Below are 6,336 nucleotides of genomic sequence, written 5' to 3'. Positions count from 1 at the left end.
TTTGTAACATAGTTTGAAATCAGATATTGTGACACTGCCAGCATTGCTCTTTTTGCTGAGTATTGCCTTGGCTATTCGTGGTCTCTTATGTTTCAAAATGAACATTAGGGTAGATTTTTCAATCTCTATATGAAAGTCATTGGGATTTTGATGGGAATTGTATTAAACATGTAGATTGCTTTCAGTAGTATATCCATTTTTACTAAGTTGATTCTTCCAATCTATGAGCATGGGAGATCTTTCCATCTTCTGTAGTCTTCCTTGATCTGTTTCTTCATGGGTTTGTAATTCTCCTTGTAGAGGTTATTCACATATTTTGTTAAGTTTACTCCTAGGTATTTGATTTTTTTTGAGGATATTGTAAATGGAATTGTTTCCATGTATTCTTTCTCAGTTTGTTCATTGTTGGTGTATAGAAAAGCTAATAATTTTTGTAAGTTGATTTTGTATCCTGGCACCTTGCTGAAGTTGTTTATGGTTTCTAGGAGTTTTGGGGGAGAATTTTTCAGGCCTTTAAGGTACAAGATCATGTCATCTGCAAATAAGGATATTTTGACAGTTTCTTTACCTATTCGTATTCCCTTTATTTCTTCTTCTTGCCTAATTGCTCTGGCTAGGAATTCCAGTACTATGTTGAATAGGAATGGGGATAGTGGGCACCCTTATCTTGTTCCTGATGTCAGGGAAAATGGTTTCAGTTTTTCACTGTTAAGTAGATGTTGGCTATAGGGTTGTCATATATGGCCTTTACAATGTTAAGTTTCCTAGTTTTCTTAGAGCTTTTATCATGAAGTGGTGTTGAATCTTGTTGAAGGCTTTTTCTGTATCTATTGAGATGATCAAGTGTTTTTGTCTTTGCTTCTATTAATGTGCTGTATTACATTTATACATTTGCATATGTTGAACTACCCCTGCATCCCTGGGATGAAGCCATCTTGATCATGGTGGTTGATCTTTCTGATGAGTTGGTGGTTGTTTGCTTTCATTTTCTATGTGCAGAATTCCTTGAAGATTCTTTTGTAGTGGTGGCTTGGTGGTCATATACTGTTTTAGTTTTTGCTTATCATGGAAGACTTTTATTGCTCCATCTTTTTTGAATGATAGTTTTGCTAGGTAGAGTATCCTAGGGTTGTAGTTATTTTCATTCAGTGCCAGGAAGACCTCACTCCATACTCTTCTTACTTTTAAGGTATCTGTTGAGAAATCTGTTGCAATTTTGATGGGTTTACCTTTGTATGTTATTTGTTTTTTCTCTCTTACAGCATTCAATTTTCTTTCTCTAGTCTCTGTGCTTGTTGTTTTAATGATAATATGTCCTGGGGTAATTCTATTTTGGTCAAGTCTGTTTGGTGTCCTGGAGGCTTTCTGTAACTGAATGGGCATAGTTTTCTCTAGATTTAAGAAATTTTCTGTTATTATTTTGTTGAATATATTACTAATTCCTTTGCTTGCACCTCTTCTCCTCCTTCAGTGCCCATGATTCTCAGGTTTGGTCTTTTGATGGAATTGGTGAGATCTTGCATATTCCTTTCATAGGACTTGAGTTGTCTGACTAATAGTTCTTCAGTTTTTCCTTTAATTTCCATTTCATCTTCAAGTTCTGAGATTCTTTCTTCTACTTGCTCTAGTCTGCTGGGGTGGCCTTTTATTTTGTTTTGTATTTCTGCTTCATTCTTTTTTCTGAGGTTTTCCATATCATGGATCCCTTCCTCTTTAATTTTGTCAATGTTCACCCTTAATTAATTTGTCTCCCTATTTATGATGTTTCTGGTTCACTTTGATGTTTATTTAGGGCTACTTTGATTTCATTTATTTGTTTTTGTGTTTTCTAATATATATATACATATATATATATGTATATATATATATTTGTCTTGGAATTTCTTGAGTGCATCAGATTGTTCTTTTGGGCTTTGTTGGGTTTCTTGGTATAGTTTATCTTTGTTTTGTTGGAGTCTGGATCTGGGTATCCATTTCCTTCGTTTCCCTCTGAATCCTATACTAATTTATTTTGGAGGGAGAATGACTTCCGTCCCTTTTTCATCTTCCCATTATTCCACTTGGTACTGTTTCTGTTCCTAGTCTATGTGTAATTTAGTACTAGCTAACTTACAATAGAAAAATTAACAAAACCAAGAAAAAAGTAGAAAAAAAATGGAGAACCAAAGAAATTAAAGGGAGAGATGGTGGAAAATCAAATAGTGAACAAGACAAACACTTAAAAAAAAGAAAATAAAAATCTCCTGTTCAGGAACAGTAGAATTTCAGTCTTATTAGTTCTGGTGTTACTCTTTTAGCATCCAGTCCTGTTTGTCTGCATCTCCTAGGTGTCTGGTGGTGCTGGAGCCTCCTGTGGTGGCTGGTGTGCCTACAGGCCAATGGGTTGTTGGTGTCCTGGCTGGCCGGCAGGGCAGTGGCCTGGTGGGCTGGTGGCCCACCTGTTCTTTCAGGGTATTGTGAGATGGAGGAGCCTTCCATGGGCTAGTGATTCAGGATGCCAAAGTATCAGCTCTTCCTGGTTCTTTACCTCAGCCAAGTGTGTCTCCAGTGTCTCAGCAAGGTTCCTGATTCCTGGAGCTCACCAGTCTGTGTCTGTGTCCCAGTTGCCATTTTGGATCCTCCTCTACCCTGATCCTTATTATTTCTTTCCATCTAGTTTTGTTTTTGGTTTGGTATTGTTTTTCTGAGACCTTGAGCTGTGTCATTAGGTTATTTATTTGAAATCTCTCTGACTTTTTAATGTAAGTACTGCCAGCTATCAACTTCCCTCCTAGATCTCTTTTCTGAGTCCCAAAGGTCTTGGTATGTTGTGTGTTCATTTTAACTTGAGTCTAGGAATAATTTTTTTGTCTTCTTCCCTCATATTTTCAATTACATGCTGATGATTAAAAAGTATATTGTTCAATCTCTATATCTTGGAATAGTTTCTCTGCTTGATTTCTAATATTATTCCATTGTGCCAGATAAGACACAATTGAATAATATTAATATATTTTCAGGTTTTTTTTTGTATTTGTTCAGACTTGCTTTATGGCTGAAAGTGTGATCTATTTTCAAGAAAGTTCCATGGGCTTCTGAGAAGAATGTGTATTCTGCAGTTGTTCCATGTCATATTCCATAGATTCTGTTAAGTTCATTTGACTTATGGTATAATTTAACTCTTAAGTTTCTTTGTTGATTTTTTTGTTGAATGATCTATTTTTAAATTAGATATCATCTGTTGATGTTGTGCAATACTATTGGTTCTGATCTATCTGTCCTTTCATGTTCAATAGTGTTTTATGAAACTTGATGAACTAATATTTGGTGCACATAAATTTACAATCATTACAGCTTCTCAATTGTTCCCTTTATTCATATATGTTGACCTTCTTTATTCCCTCTGGCTAATTTTGGCTTGTAGTCTATATTGTCACATATGAATATAGCTATTCTTTCTTGCTTTCAGATTCCATTTCCTTGCTGTATCATTATCCATCCTTTCACTTTCAGTCTTTGTTTGTTTTTACATAAGGTGCAATTCTTGCAGATAATTAACAGTTGGATCTTGGGTTTTTAATGTAATCAACCACGCTGTGTCTTTTGTTTGGAGAGTTAAGATCATTTATATTTAAGGTTATTATTGAGAGGTACATCATGCTGCTTCCTCTAATTTTGTTGTCTTTTTCCTGGTTGATTTTAATAGTTTGTTTTTTTCTCTCTCCTTATTCATCTTAGAAGTTTGTGGGTTTATTTATTTATGTATATTTGATTCTTTTCTTTCTTTTTTTTTTGGTCTCTTCATTTGTATGTCTTTATTTTTTTCTTCTTTAGAAGTTCACAGTGTTACAGAAGTGAAAAATAAGACTGTTAGAAACATACATGGCTTTGAATACATACCAATTTTAATAATGTTGTCACAACCCTAATGCAGTGTGACCCTTATTTATTTACCATTATCCAGAATAAACCTCCGTACATAGTAAATTGTTCAAGTATTTCTAGAGCAGTGCTTATAAAAGAGGTCTCACTGCTAACTTAATGGGCATCTATTTGAATCCCACTTCTAACTTTAACACAATTAGAGTTCTATCAATTTTTTGAGTTTACAATGAATGCATCATACACATTCTCCAGTATTCTAAAATGCTCAAAATGAGCCAAACATATAATTTGATTTGCATCTTCTATACAGCACCAGAGGATAACTATGGATCTGACTAACCAAATATTCTCTTTCCTTTATTAGTTACATTTATCATCCTTTATTTCTACAACAATAAACCAACATTGAAAATGAAGAGAATTCAGGTCAAAGGCTTTCTTTCACCAAATAAATAAGCATTTCATTCATGTCATACTTAAATACTTAATCATCTTCCTATTGTGTGTTTCCTGATAACAGCTATCCACTTAACTTCTTGTCTATGAGACTAAGCAAGTCTGATAGGATTCTCTAGGTTTGCTTTAAAACTTTCAAGAAATCTGGTAGCCAGTGCATCATCAACCACTCAGCTATCGCTTGACATGGTGACTGTTATGAGCTGGTGCTGCTCAAGCTTGGTGTTCCCCTCTTCATCCTCAGTGAGTCTCAGCACAGGTCGGAATCTCCCAACAGCCAAAATATAGGCCTGAGGAGGGTTGATCACTGCAGTGAACTTATCAATGCCAAACATCCCCAAGTTGGAAATACTAAAAGATCCTCCTTGGTATTCTTCAGGTAACAATTTTCCATCTCTTGCTTTCTTTGACAGAGCCTTTATAGAGTTAGCAATTTCCTGTATACCCTTCACAGCAGCATCTTTTATGATTGGTGTGATTAAACCTTTATCTGTTGCCACAGCCACTGAAATGTCAATGGAGGGCAGCTGCTTTGGGCCGTCTCCATCCCAGCTAACATTAACACCTGGCATTTGTTGAAGAGTAATAGCCGCTGCCTTGATGATAAAATCATTTACTGATACTTTAATATCATCTCTGACTAGATCTTGTCTAACTTTTAAAACTGCTCCAAGGTCGCAGTCAGCAGTAGCATATGCATGAGGTACAGTACTTTTAGATTCAGTTAGTCTCTTGGCAATAACTCTTCAAATATTGCTAGCAGGGATTTCAGTGAACGTGCCCACAGCATTAGGTTGTCCAGGAGTTGAAACTGGTGGGATCATTGGCTGGGGATAAGATGGCCCTGCTGTGGCCTGTGGAGGCAAAGATGCTGTGGGAATAGATGGAGGAGCTGGGGCTGGTCTGGTCTCAGTAATCTTGCCCATCTGTTTCAGCTTGACAAGGTTGAGGGCATCTTCTTTAGTGAAGATCCCCTGAGGGCCAGTAGCTGTGCCCTGGCTAGCATCCAGTGCATGTTTTTCCAGAATATTACGGGCAGCTGGACTCAAACAGATCTGTAGCATCCCTGCTGTGTGTTCCTTCTTAATAGGGCTAGCAATCTGTGGTTCTGGTGAGGGACAAGGCACTGCTGGTTTTGTAACTGGTGATGGTGGACCAACATCTTTTGGAATTTCGACGTTTCCAGTCTTCTCCTTCTTCCACTATCAAACCAATTAATGAACCTAACCGTATATTTTTAGCTCCTTCTTCAACCACTATTTTGGCCAAGATACCATCGTCATTTGCATCTAAGGTCACCACAGCTTTGTCAGTCTCAATTTCACATAATGCATCTCCAGCACTCACAGCTTCACCTTCTTTCTTCAACCATTTCACAATATTCCCTTGCTCCATTGTAGGAGACAATGATGGCATAAGTATCTTAATTGGATCACCCTGCAGCCACTGCGCACTGTGAAACCATCTCCAGCTAGCTCCATGGCCGACAGATAACAGAACAGCGCCCTTAGCCATCCCCAGCTTCGTGTCGGCCACGGAAGCCCAGGAAATAGCGCAGTAGCAGAGAGTCACAGCCGAGCCTCCAGGAGGCCACCATCTTCCCCGTTGATTCTTTTCTAAGTTGAATTTGTTCATGTATTCCTCTCATGAAATTAATTTTTTTCTGAGTTCTCATATTTGTGATTGTTTTTCTTTTTCATCTGTCTATAGGATTCCTTTGAGTATCTTCTGCAATGCTGGCTTATAGTTATTAATTGCCTTAGTTTGTGCTTACCTTGGGAGGTCTTTATATATCCATCAATTATTTTAAAGAATAACTTTGCTGGATATAGTAATCCTGGTTGGCAGTTATTTGCTGTCAGTCTTGGAATATATCATGGAACACTTTCTTGGCATTTAGGATTTCTGCTGAGAGAGGTCCAATATAATTCTGATGTGTTTGCTTTTGTCAGTAAAATGTTTTTTTTCTTGCAGTTTTTAAGATTCTTTCTTTTTCCTATAGTCTTGACATTTTAA

The 6,336-nt window shown here is 37.0% G+C and overlaps 1 pseudogene; it reads right to left on the bottom strand.

Annotated features, from left to right (window-relative positions):
* Positions 1-3,758: 3,758 nt before the first annotated feature.
* LOC141421583 (pyruvate dehydrogenase protein X component, mitochondrial pseudogene) lies at positions 3,759-5,917 on the bottom strand (annotated as a pseudogene).
* Positions 5,918-6,336: the final 419 nt, after the last annotated feature.

Source organism: Castor canadensis, chromosome 3, assembly GCF_047511655.1.
Source record: "Castor canadensis chromosome 3, mCasCan1.hap1v2, whole genome shotgun sequence".
In the NCBI taxonomy this organism is placed as follows: Eukaryota; Metazoa; Chordata; class Mammalia; order Rodentia; family Castoridae; genus Castor; species Castor canadensis.
This window is presented reverse-complemented; position numbering and strand designations above follow the sequence as displayed.